This window comes from Colossoma macropomum, unplaced genomic scaffold, assembly GCF_904425465.1.
Source record: "Colossoma macropomum unplaced genomic scaffold, Colossoma_macropomum, whole genome shotgun sequence".
In the NCBI taxonomy this organism is placed as follows: Eukaryota; Metazoa; Chordata; class Actinopteri; order Characiformes; family Serrasalmidae; genus Colossoma; species Colossoma macropomum.
In genome coordinates, this window is record NW_023495872.1 from 492465 (window position 1) to 506688 (window position 14224).

The 14224-nt window shown below is 37.0% G+C and overlaps 1 long non-coding RNA gene across 1 annotated transcript; it reads left to right on the forward strand.

Annotated features, from left to right (window-relative positions):
* Positions 1-7170: 7170 nt before the first annotated feature.
* On the forward strand, positions 7171-8733 carry LOC118803217. Its single transcript, XR_005006837.1, has 3 exons — positions 7171-7230; positions 7364-7437; positions 8442-8733. It is a non-coding gene; the product is annotated as an uncharacterized LOC118803217 (long non-coding RNA).
* The last annotated feature ends 5491 nt before the right edge of the window (positions 8734-14224 follow it).

Sequence of the window (14224 nt, forward strand, 5' to 3'; positions counted from 1 at the left end):
TATGATTTATAATAAGATGTATGGAATTAATTCACTACAAATGCTGCTACGAAAGAGTTTGGAGTGTAGGCCGCTGGGAAATGTAGTCATATTAACTCTTAATCAGAAGTGGGCATAAACATAGTGCTTTAAACAACTGTTGCAAGATCAGGACTAATGCACTGAGATAACTCTCACTCAGATGCTTGCTTGGTGTTACAGGTTTTACTTGCAGGCAAGCCAAATATTTACATTTGGGGAGTAGGTCTGCTTTACTAACCACACAGTGCAGCAAAATAACAGGCAGATGTAAGATGGCCTACGGATTACTGTGACCGATGTAAGCTCCATAAGGGCATTAAACAACAGCAATTGTGGTTTTTAAAGATTTGTAATATGCTCTGCATTGTGATTTTATGACATTACAATATGCTGCATGTTATTACTTTTGACTGAAAAATCAAGTCAAGTTTAGCAAATCTAAAAAATTGAACTAAATGAAATGTAATGAAAACAGGGAAAAGAATATTTTAAATAGTCTCTGTTTTAATCTTTTGCACTTCATTCTTTTAAGGCTTTGAAGTGAAACCAAATTAAGGTAAAAAAAAAAGGCCTAATTTTCCACTTACATTTATGTATTGGTCTCACCAGAAAACCACAAAGATTTCTCAGCGCCATCTTGTGGACAATAGCTCTATCTTGGATATATACGCTGACTGGCCACTTTTTTTTAAATCACCTCCTTGTTTCTACACTCATTGTCCATTTTATCAGCTCCACTGACCATATAGTTTCACTCTGTAGTTCTACAGATACAGAATGTCGTCCATCTGTTTCTCTGCATACTTTCTTACCCTGATATTCAACGGTCAGGACCCCCATAGAGCAGGAATTATTTTGGTGGTGGGTGGTTCTCAGCACTGCAGTCACACTGACGTGGTGGTGGTGTGTTAGTGTGTGTTGCGCTGAGACTAGCAGCGCTGCTAGTCCCTTTATCCATAGTATAGTGGATCCCAGTGGTGGTCCTGCAGGACCCCTGTCCAGCCTGATGTAGTGTTTTTCCTGCTCCCCAAACACAAATAATCAGTTTATTTACAAGACAAGCTGAGGTGAAATAGGAGTGTTAGTAAGAGAACACTAAAGCCTGTGAAACAGTAAGATGGACTTTTTACATTCAATATATGAACAAATATCATTTTACTGTAAAGATCAAGACGACATTATTATTATTATTTATTCATACCAAATTATTTCCAGGAGTTTCCTTTCATATCCTTTAGAGGGCGCTGTTTAGCAGAATTTATCTTCAGTCAAACTGAAACTGAAAGCAACACTTTAAATATAGTTTTAGGTGTGGATGTGTGATTTTGAGTTTTAGATTAGTTTCTGGTTGACCAGAGTATGATTTTGTTCAGTGGTCCTACTCAGTCAACCTTTATGACTCACTCTTAACCCATTAATGTCCATGAAATGTTACATTTCTATTTGGATGTTTTCTGTGAACTTTCCTGGGCAAATCTGAAGGCTTTTTTTTTTTTTAAATTAGTCAAACCCTGGCTAAAAAGTGAGTTTTTATTCATCTCATTTATATAATTTGCTTCAATCTTTGGGTTAGATTTTTACCAAAACAGCAGAAAATGTAAATACAATTATGAATAAGGTTTGTTAATTGCATGTAAACCAAAAAATTTACAGTTACATGTTCATTCTAAATATAAGTATATAAAGTTTACACAAATCAGAACAAGTCCCCTTTGTTTTGGTATTTTTCCTTGTCATACTAAATTTAGTTGAGTCATTCGGTGGTTCTTGTGGTCCAGTCTGTGTCCACTGTGGTAGAGTTGTTGGTCTACAGTGTTTCATATTCAGCTGGCAGGCAGAACGTTGTTTCTAATGGAATAGTGAAAGTAAAAGTAAAACAAGCCTGAACGGGAAAACCCTCAACTTTCCACAAACTGAAGGTCTGAAAAAGGTCCTGTTTATTGTTAGTGTGTGTGGTCGATGTTTTACTTTGATTGTAGCCTCAGATGAACTACTGAAGATAGACAGATGCTTGGCTTGAGAGACTGGCTTGATTTCAGCTGTTACAGTAAAAATAAGCATATCAAGTATTTGTTATATTGTTATGATAAGACAACGTTTCACATTAAGAACATCTTATCTGCAGTGAAACATGGTAGTGGTAGTGTGATGGTGTGGGGAAGGTGGGTGCTTTGCCAACTATGAAACCATGAATTCTGCTCACAGCCTCAGGTTTTAAGTCTAGGCCAAAAACCTACTTGTTTAGTCAAGTCTTTGCACTCTATTTACAATATATTGTGTCCAGTCACTTCAAACAGAACCAACTGTCTGTGTGTTTCTTTGCCACATTGAACAACTGCCTATCCTGTGTGGTCTGACACTGTCACAAGATCTGCCCTGATCAGGTGCCCCTGCTCGTTCGCTGTCCAGACCAGTTTGACTGCCACTTGGCTACCTGCATGTCCATTTACTCTTCTACTGTGTAGAAATCCTGACCTGCATGCCCCACTCACTCCCCTGATGGCTGCACTGCCTCTAACTAGAACTATTCAGTCCTAGACATTGTTCACCTTCCATGCACGATACCTATTCATATTAACGTTTTAACAGTAGTCATTGGTTTTCATTGGTAAATCTAAATGCTTCTGTCCATTGATGGGTTCATTTCTTTCCTTTATTCAATATTCAGTTTTAATCAGTTGATAATTTTATATTCATATTGCTCTTGTTGTGTTGTTGCTCTTATTGTGTTATCAGAGGATCACCAGAAAACTCAGGAAGACCACAAAAACCTGCTATAGCCACTGTGACTGCACTGCTGACTTTAGCAGTAGCCACCATGGTGAAAGAACCAGCGGAGGCGGTAGCCATGGGAACGTGCAATGCAGGGCTTTTAATGTACAAGGCAATTGCCATGGCAAGATGTCTAGTGGACGAGGTCTCTAAGCCGGATGGGACATCCATATCTACAGGTGAGACAGAGCTCTGGGTGGACAGCACAAGCAGAACAGAGGGGGAAGCCATGGCGGTAAGAAGCGCTGGGGCACTGGGAGCCATAGTCATGGTGATCCTGCAACTGGTGGTGGCCGAGTCAGTGATGCTGGGGATTTTCAAAGATACTGTAGTGATGAAAAAGCTGTTCAGCTACCTCTGCAGCTTTTCTGGCTTCGTGAGCGCCGCCCTGCTGGTCTGGATCCTGCGCTGGGCTGGAGGTTATGCTGCATCTGTGGCAGTGGACATGTTTGGTGTGGAGGCAGTAGCTGCTGGTGGGGTGGCAGCAGCTGCTGGAGCTACAGTAGCAGCACTAGTAGTAGCAATTGTAGCAGGCTGGGCAGCCAGAAGAGCCAGGGAGGACATTCTAGCCAGGCTAACTGGAGCAGTGACCATTGGAACTGTGTTGATGTTGATCCTGTGTGCCATTCTCTGTTGAAACTTAGAGCTATTGGAAATTTCCTGAATATTGTATCACACGTTATCTCAAATAAACAAATGTTCTGTTGTAATTCAACAGGCTCAAATCATGTGTTTCACTTTAATGAGTATATGAAAAAAAGTGATGATTCTTATCATTAACACAGTGTAAAGAACAATGTAACTACTGTTACCTAATTTCTAATTGATGAGTAGCGACATAGTTTGAAATATATACAGTTACATTTTGTAGCTACATGTATAAATTCCACAAGTCATGTTTTAAACCAAAAGGGAAAAACCCAACAAAGCTTTTGTTCCCAAATTACATTAGTGTCTCTAATAACTGTGTTATTACACATTAACAAAACATGCATTAACAATGTAAGTACCAGTGATGTGTTCACTGTTACAGATGGATAATAGAAGTGCAGCTTATGTAGCCACACACATGTATCTTGTGTTGTTACGGCACATTTTCTATTATGTAATTACACATGTAATTACATAGACAAGTGTAATTACCTACATCATGAGGGTATTTACATTGCATTTGCAACTTTCTGCAACAAGTCATCAAAATGGTGCGAAACGGTGTACAACAGGCAAAAAACCTCATATCTCCATTTTTGTCATTTTCCAGTTTTTGTCATAATTTGAAACTACTACTAATGTCCTTTACATTGTGTGCAAATTTCATGATGATTGGACCAAAAGAAATGGCCCAAAATGACTTTCAAAAAATTCTAGTTCCATATTTTTCCTACTTCTGTAAAGTGACCATTTTGGAGAAACAAGGTTTTCTTCCAACAACACCGATGAATTATTTGTAAGTATTGTTCATTTTTTTTAATTAGGCTCTGAAAATTCTTTGAAATGAATGCCAAGAATAGCCTTCTCAGTTGCCATAGTTGCAACACTTATGTAGGACAACAGAGTGTTCAATGCACCACCATTTCCATTTAAATAAACATTTTGCTACATTTTGTCTGGGCTGAATGCAGCCCTGATATCCATAATTAGGATATGTGTCCACATTGGCCATATAGTGTATTGAAAAAGCTGGTTCTTCTACTTATGGTCAGTTGGGAAGGTTCAGTGTTAAACATAAAGGAACCAGAAAAAAATAAAAATAAAAAAATGTTGAACACCAATACACAGTGGGCATGTATAAAGATTAATATAGGGATTATTTTAGTGAAAAAAATAATGTAAAATTAAAAATGCACTATCCAATCAACAGGCCATGTTAATCCCCAACTATGGTTTGGTGTGGGACTAAAATTAATATTTTTAGACTTTCAGCTTGAAGAAAAATTGTTTCACTTTTGCTTTAAAATAGTTCATTAGATCATCAGAGCAGCAGCTGGTTTTCCCCCAAAAAATAAATGAGTGGCCTCTTACTTATTTAAAGCCTCCATGCACATAACAGCATCTCTCTGCTTTCTCACAAGATGCACTGAGTGCTCTGACAACCTACAAGTCAGTTATTTTCTTGTGAATAAACTACATTAGACCCAGTTAGAAGCGTCTGTGGGAATTTGTGCCCATTCAGTCAGAAAAGCTTTAGTGAGGTCAGGCACTGATGTTGGATGAAAAGGCCTGGCTCACCATCAGTGTTCCAGTTCATCCCAAATTTGTGAAGTTGAGGTCAGGGCTCTGTGTAGGCCACTAGAGTTCCTCCACAACAAACTCACCCAGCCATGTCTTTTCAGAGCTCGCTTTGTGCACTGGGGCTCAGTCAAGCTGGAACAGGAAAGCTTCTTCCCCAAACTGTTGCCACAAAGTTAGAAGCATAGAATTGTCTAAAATGTTTTTGTATGCTGTAGCATTAACACCCTTGACTGGAACTGAGGGGCAAAAACAACCCCAGCTCATTATTCTTCCTCCACCAAACTTTACTGTTGATACTATGCATTCTGGTAGGTGGCGTTCTTCTGACATCCACCAAACCCAGATTCGTCCATTAGACTGCCAGAAAGTGAAGCATGATGCATCACTCCAGAGAACACATTTTTACCAATTTCATGAAGCTCCTGATGCACAGTTCTTGTGCTGATGTTGCTTTCTGATGTAGTCTGAAATCTATAATAAGTGATGCAACAGAAGATTGATTTTTATGCACTACACACTTTCAGTTTGTGTGGTCTGTTGCTTCATGCCGGAGCTGTTGTTGCTCCTAGATGCTTCAAATTCACAACAATAGCACTCACAGTTGGCCGGGGCAGATCTAGCAGGGCAGAAATTTCACACGCTGACTTGTGGCAGAGGTGGTATCCTACAACAATGCCACATTTAAGGTCACTGAGCTCTTCAGTTGGACCCATTCTACTGCCAGTGTTGTCTATGGAGACTGCAAGGCTATGTGCTTGATTTTATACACCTGATAGCAATCAGTTTGACTGAAACACCTGAATTCTATAATTAGGAAAGGTTTTCACACACTTTTGGCCACATAATGTAGCAAAAAGGTTGGTTCTGCTTCATTTGGTTCTTAGCTGTATGCCCCACTCACCCTCCTGAAATCTGCACAAACTCCAACTAGAACTATTTAATCCTAGGCATTGGTCACTGCCTCACCCTATACCTGTTCTAACGTGTTGGCATTATACGCTTCTAACAGTAGTCATTGATTTTTACTGGATGTCCAATGACAGGCACCTTTCTTTACTATTACTCAGTATTCACCATTTTAGATCTATTAGTCAATTCTTCACTTTTTTCTTCTTATTGCTTTTGTGGTAACACTTTACTTGAAGGGTGTTTACATAACACATTCATAACATCTTACATAAACACTTCGTAACATGTTAACGAATGTTTAAATCCACCTTTACAAAGCATATGTTTTATATTGAAATTAACCTTTTAGCCAACTGTGTCTGAACATGTCGGAATTAGACCTCCGCATTTAACCCATCCATACAGTGAAACACCACATACACACTAGTGAACACACACACACACAAACTACAATGCCTTATTTCTGGACAGCCAAAATAAAAATGACCTCTAATTTCAGCTTCTTCTCAGTGATTCATCAATTCTTCTTTTGCCTTTAACTGAAAAGTGAAAAAGCCATGTTAACCTGAATGAAATGTGTGTTATGTGGATCTTAAAATTGCAATGCATAGTAGTATACTTACATTCATGTGGCTATCCAGCATCTACAGGGAATGGATGTGTATCGTTGGCCTGTAAAAATTCCATCATGCAGTGAGTCCCACCACAAAAAGAAGTTGAATGTATAGATGAAACATGCCAAAGTGTCAAAGCACTGAATGACCAAATGGGTAAAGTGAGGTCATTTTTATCTTGGCTGTCCAGAAATGAGACACTCTATTGAAAATATTGTAGCTTTTTTTTAAATAAAAAAGAGGGCTTTTATTTTGAAAAAAGTGTCTTATATACATAACATTACATAGCAGTCCATATTAATATAATGCAAAACATGCTTGCTTTATAAATGTGGATTTAAACATTTATGAACATGTTATGAAGTGTTTATGTATGACGTTATGAACGTGTTACGAAGAAACCCTTCAAGTAAAGTGTTACTGCTTTTATTGCATTAGAAACATTAGCTATATTAAACCTTTACTATAAACACCATTATCTGAGTGAACTGTAACAGGATGTGGTGATAAGATCTTTTTGGGTGGGGGGGCTTAATCTGAATGAAAACAGTTTCACTTTTGCTTAAACTGTGTCTCTTCTACACCCTCCCTGTATATAAATGTTACCCTCTTCTTGCTCATGAGATGCACTAGTGCTCTGATAGCCCACCAGTTTTGACTACTCATACATCAACTGCTACAAGTAAGTATTTCTTTTGAATAAGCTATTAGACCAAGTTTGAATCTTTCACTAAAATACAGATGAATACTGAAAGTTTGGTGACTTATTTTAGAATCATGTAAATGTAATGTGTTCTTTTTTGTTTGGTTTATAGATCTCGAGCGTGGACAAAATAACTGCTTGGACACACAAGTTGAATTAGACTTTGGGCAATCAAAGCCAGCAACGGTAAGAAAGAACATTATACTTAATTCTAGTTTACAATGTATTTTCTCTTTTAATATTCTCTGTCTTTCTGTCTCACCTACAACAGGGTGGTCAGACCTCTTATCTGTTACCTTTTATCTGTTAACCCTCTTATGTTATCTTTAAATTTACTAATGTCTTTTTTCCTTGTGGTAAGCAATTTAAACTTCCACAAATTGGGAATTATGTTTTCCCCTCCACCCTGTTGCATGAACCATCAGTGTTTCTCACACTTCTACAGGCAGGATGAAAGCAGAGAGAAGTCTTTTCAAGATTATAAAGTTGCATGTTATAATGACCTAAATATCACACAAATCATATGTGTGTAAAAATGTCTTATGTTTTACACACCTAAACAGCCTGGAGCCAAACTCACCCCAACAAACATAATGCATGCAGCAAGTTGAGACAGCATGAAACATCAGTAAGAATTGAAAACATTAATTTTCCATCAAATTGATTTCCAGTTCTGCTTGTTCTTTGCATGTCGCTGTTGTTGGGAGAAAACATTGTATCTCCAAAATGGTAACTTTACAGATGAAAGAAAAAAAAAAATACTTTACTTTTAATGTAAGTCAGTGGAGTTTTTTCCAAGTCATTTTGGTTCATTTCTTTTAGTCCATTCATCATGAAATTTACATACAATATAAAGGGTAGCAAGTATTTCCAAATTATGTAAAAAATTGAAAAATGCCAAAAATGGAGATATGAGGTTATCTTCGAACAACAGCGATATACTGATGGGGTCCAACCCCATTTTAACCCCTGCAATGCAGTGAAAAACAAAAGAAAAAATAGAATTGCCCACTTGCTTTTACAATTACTCCATGTTCCTAAAGCCCACTGGATAATGCAGCCCTGTGCATACCACATAAGGGGAATTTAGGATGCTAGTATGCAATACTGGTTATGGTGCACGTCTAACTCTCATCGACAAACACAAGTAGGTTTCAGTATCATGATGTGCCAAATATGTGTCTCCACAGCAAACATGGATTTCTTCAAGATGATCGGTGATGCTGCAGTAGGAGTTGTTGAGGGCACTGCTGGGGTTGTGAAAGCTGTTGCGGACACCTCAGTAGCCATCACCAAAGGAGTTGCAGAAGGTGGAGTTGGCGGGGTGGACAAAGCAGTTACAGCTGGGCTAACAGGCTTTTTGCGCAGGGACAGTTGTGGCAGGAGTTCAGCAGGCATTGGATGCAGTAATTAAAAAGTAACACTTTTTAATAAAACATACACCAAAGTGCTTCTATTTGTTGTTGTTTAACATATTGAAGACAATATGCTGAATAAAAAACATTCTAGACTACTTAAAATGTATAGTCTTTGAGTCAGTTTTGTGTAATTTCCATTGCATATGCTGTAAAACACACACACTTTGGTCCCACTTTATATTGTGTTTCTAATAACTGTGTAGTTACATATGAACAATGTATGCAACAGCAATGTAACTACTAATGATTTAGTCACTTTTACAGATGGATTACAGAAGTAGACATTATGTAATTATAGATGTGCATGTAATTACACAAGGGTAATAAAATAAATGTAATTACATTTGTAATCAAACTGGAACAGCAGCCTTTTTTTCTAGCGGTAAAAGAAAGTATGTAATAACTTACATTAAAACATTACCTACACTGTATCTGACAGCTTTCCTAACATTTAGCTAGCATTTATGTTGCTAATGCTAGAACACCATAACCAGTTTCAGCTTTAAACCATTCTGTAATGTGTCAGAACAGCAGACATCCCCTTGTCTTAAAATGTGACTTTTATAACATTAATTAAATGTGTTGCATTTCCCCCAAAGCAACGTCTATATTACCACTCCATTATTACACAGTACCTACATAGCAACTACACAGGAATGTCCACTTACTTTGAAGTGTAACTTTAACACTGCACTACAGGAAAGTCCCTGTGCAGTTGTAATCTAGGGACAGTGTAATTACAGAATAGTATTAATCAATGGGATGTGATTAGATTGCCTTGTTACAACACAGTTATTCCACAGTACATAACATAATAATGTAATGTTATGTAAAACATACTTCCATTTACTGCTGGAAAAGATTTCTGATCTGCAGTGTATCAAAAAAGATACAGTTGTGTAATTACATGTGGCAAAGATGAAGTTCATACACATATGTATGGCTAAATCATCAGTAGTTACAATGTTGTTGCATATGTTATTTATGTGTAACGACACAGTTATTAGAGACAAAAAAAGTTTACATGCATGTACATAAACCACACATATGCTGTATTTTAGCTTTGCTGTTGTTAATTTAGCAAAATTGAATGTACTTTCACAAAAATAAAGTGTTACTTCTTTTCACATACATTTCCATCTGTTTGTATGATTTTAATGATTGTTACTGTTTTTATTGTTCAGTTTGCTGCCCTGTTATGAAAAATATTCAATGTAATAAAAGTAGAACACTAGTTGTATTGCATTTATGTATGAACTATGATCCATTGCCTTTATTAAATAAGGTATTAAAAATACAGCTGGACCAGTGAAATGACCAAGTGATGTATTGTTAAAAAGGCGAACTAAAACACAAGAAATCAACTGTATTTGAGGTGAAAATGATGTAAAATGAGTGAAATGATTTGTCCATGCAGCAAAATCATTTTACTGGGCAAGTAAAATTTCCAGTCTAGAAATAAGCTGTGATTAGTGCTAAGAGGTTTGAAGTAAGTAGAAAATGCTGGTTTATAAATCAAATGAAGTGAGATTAAACTTGACAAAGCAAAGATGTAAATGAAATAAATTTTCATTCATTTTTATTCAGTTCAAAATTCAGCACACTGAAAAAAATGAAGGCCAAGAAACAAGAAAATAAATCACTTATTTAAGTGGAAATTAATATTAGTGGAGTGGATGATTGATGATGAATACTAGTGGATGATTATATTGTTACTTAAAAAAGTTGTCTAAAACTGTCCCTAATCTCAGATCAGACACATTAAAACAGGAAAGTGATTTTACTGAAATCACAATCAAGACTGCAAGTGAAATTTCTGAAGTGTTTCTTTCAGCTTCAGGTTGGTTTAAGAGCCACATAAATTCCACTAAACCCTCTAGTGGATGTCAAAAGACACTGCTAGACAAACTTTCAGTCTTACAGATAACAGCTGTGGTCACAATTAGCTATTGACAACTGAACAGAGAGACAGTGGGAGAGCAAGAGTGAGAGAGAGACATTGGACATTTGAAGAACAAAAAAGTTTACTGTTTGAAGATCAGAGAGTTTTTTTTTGTTTTTTGCCTCATCCTGAAAAAGACACAAAAGGTACATTACAATAATGATTATAGTGGCATATTTTCAAATTACTCTAATTTCCATGTCACTGCTTATGACCACAGCCTTTATCTGAAAGACTGAAAGTTTATCTAGCAGTGTCCTTCAACATCCACTAGAGGGCACTGTTTAGTGGAATTTGTGTGGCTCTTAAGCCAAAGTGAAGCTGAAGGAAACACTTCAGACATCTATCACTATCTGTCTTTTTTAGGTCTGTATGTGTTGTAACGGTTTGTAAAACATAATTCTGACTTAAAAGTGGACATACATACAGCACATCCAGAGCCCTGAGCCCAAATGTGACTGTATACCAGAATAATCAAACTAAATCCAATGTGGCTCATTATTAAACGAGTAATAAAAAACTGTCATATTACAGACAGCAACAAGTGAAAGCAAGAAGCTTCTGCTTTTACTGTAAGAGCATCAGCTCAGCATAAACTGAAAGGTTGAAAAAGGGTCACCATGTGGCGCAGCGTGCTCACAAGCAGACCACAGCAAGAGGTGTTTTACCTCTAACATATCTTATAGCAATACTACTACTACTATTACTACTATTACTACTACTACTACTACTACTACTAATAATAATAATAATAATAATAATAACACTTAGAACACACTGCCACGTCTTAAAGACACTTCATAAAACAGAACACTTCAATAATCTATACATTTAGATAATTATCCACATCGATTATTTTCACAAATTAGATTGTCTTTTCACACTGAGATTCCAGACCCACTGCTTGACTATAAAAGGTGTGTTTATAGTCTATAGTTTATAGAAAAAGCTCAAACAATATTTGCAGCAAAGCATTTTCGTCAAACTTCAAGCTTCTCAGTTCTTCAGCAAAGAGTATTACATCAAACTGATTGGCCAGAGTATGATTTTGTTCACTCACTCGATTGACCTCTGTATCCCTTTATCACGATTTTTTTTTTGTTCTCAGAGCTTGTCTGCACACAAATCTGGATACTATCTGAAATCTATAAAGCATTTTGGCTAAAATGTGAGTTCTATCTAAAGTGAGTTTTTAATTAAATTTAACTTTAGTTATGTTGTTTTATTCAGTCTTGTTGTTATAATGGATTATGTATTTTTACCAAAACAGCAGAAAAAAATAAATTTGAATAAAGACTAAAACTAAAATATAATTAAAAAGAGTTTTAGATGTTCATTCTGTACAAATCTAATTTTATGCAGGTGAAAGTAAGAAAACAAGCTAGAACTGGAAAACCCTCAACTTACTCTAAACCGAAAGTGTGTATAAAGGTTCTGTTTGCGTGGGTGGTCTACGTGTTTTGCTTGATTCTCAGTTTCAGACAAACTACTGAAATTAGTCAGCGTTGGACTTGAAAGACTAGCTCAACTGAGGCATTTATAATGAAAATAAGCATGACTTGTGTCTCGCCAAACAAAACAATAAACAGGAAGTTAAACAACAAAGCAGCAGACAAGACAGTGGGGTATGTCTGTATGTGTGTGTGAGATTCCAGCAGAGATGTTCTCAAGTCATGTTGAGTTTTTAATGGACAATATCAGTTTCAGCTTCAGTGTGTTCTGCCCATCAGAATGAAGGTTTTTCCATAATAAAAGGCTGATTTTTGAAGCTGTATCGAACATAATGTGTCTGTAAGCTGCAGGTGAAACAACATTGCAGCAATTGCTGCACATGACCATCAAAGTCACATGTTTGGAAACGTACAGTTTTATTCATTTACCACATTAAGTTGTAAACACAGAACTTTCCAGAAGTGTCTGGCCTATCAAAATGAACAGATTTTTATTTCAGCTCTAAACTCTAAATACACACATTTCACCATCAGCTAACCAGCTAGTTTATATCACACTGAGTCTGGTTTAATAGTCTGTTTTGAAGGGCACTCTCCCATTGTCGTTCTATTGTGTCTGATAACTATGTAGTTACACATTAACAATGCATCAATAACATAAACATGCAATATTAATGTGTGACTACATAGTTATTAGTGGTAATGCATTCATCAGTAGTGAATATAGTAGATAGACTGTGGTAAAAAGAAAGCTTTCATCTGCAAAAAGAACTGTTGCCACATTGTAAGTATAATTAATATTATTTTTCTCTTTAGAACTTCGGCGTCACAATTTCAGCACTTACAGAGAGACATGTTCAAATGGAGACACAAAAGATCATGTTTCTTTGTCAGGACATCTCTCTCTCTCTCTGTAAGAGCTTAAAGTGGCAGCATTCCTCTCTAATTGTATAACATTTTCATATTCATTTGGATTAAGCCCAGGATCCAATGAGAGAAGCATTTGCATCTATCATAGTCTCTGTTGGCTTCACTCAATATTTTGTGGTCCACTCATTGTTGCAACCACACCATTGACTTATCATTGACCTTTGATGCCATTATAAATAGGTAAGACAAAGAGTGAATTGTCTGCACGTACAATACTATGCAATATGGTGTCCCACAAGGTTGTGTTTTAGGACCTCTTGCATTATATAAGTTACCACAGGGAACTGTTAGGAGTAGACTTGGCATTCATTGAGCACTGCTATGCTGATGACAGGGTAGAGCTTTTTAAGAAAAAGTGTTCAAGGACGTAGAATATTAAGGTAAACAGAGACTTTGGTGCTGTCACCCCACTGCTTCTACACACTTACAGTGGTTCTGAGATCTCAGGAGGCCCTCATGTCTTTGTTACCTTCTGACTGTCCCTTATTGGTTAGGCTGTAATAGCTTGTCCACTGCTTGCTGCTCTATCAACACTATACATTGTGTCCAGTCACTAATTGTCTGTGTGTTTCTTTGCCGAGTTGAAAAACTACCTATCTTGTTGCAATACATGCCCTGACCAGGTGTAATCGCTTGCCTGGCTTCTGAGCCAGCAGCTCAACCATCATGGAGCTTCCTGCATGTGCAGTCACTTTCCAGCTCACATTCTCCTTCCTCTCTAGGTTTTTTAACTTTGCTATTAGGGAGTTTAGAAAAGTTAATGCATGAATATAAGTGAAAAAAAAAAAACGGCAATCAACAAGGGTACATTCATATTACCAGGATAAAGTGGCAAAAATCCAATTTCTTTACCCTAATGTGACTCAGATCTGATGTTTTCAGGGCTGTGTGGAAAAACAAATCTGATCTTTTCAAATCTGACCCCGGTCCTAGTTTGGATACATATCCAATTTGTGGCCATGCAACCTTAATGTGACACTCAGATTGGAATTCATGTGCCTTTTTTCCACTGCGCTTGCGCCATCATTCAGCGTTACCATGGCAGCAGTGCCAAACAGAAGTTAAAGCCTGTAAATGGTGGAAAAGCAACACATCTCACCTTTTTCTCCTTCGTCTCGCTCTAATAATGAAGCTGAGAGCTGATCAGAGTTAATTATCTTCTCAGCGAAGGCTCGTTCTGCTCATTAGTTTATTTGCTGTTCATGACGCATGTGATTCCTTCATGTGACATA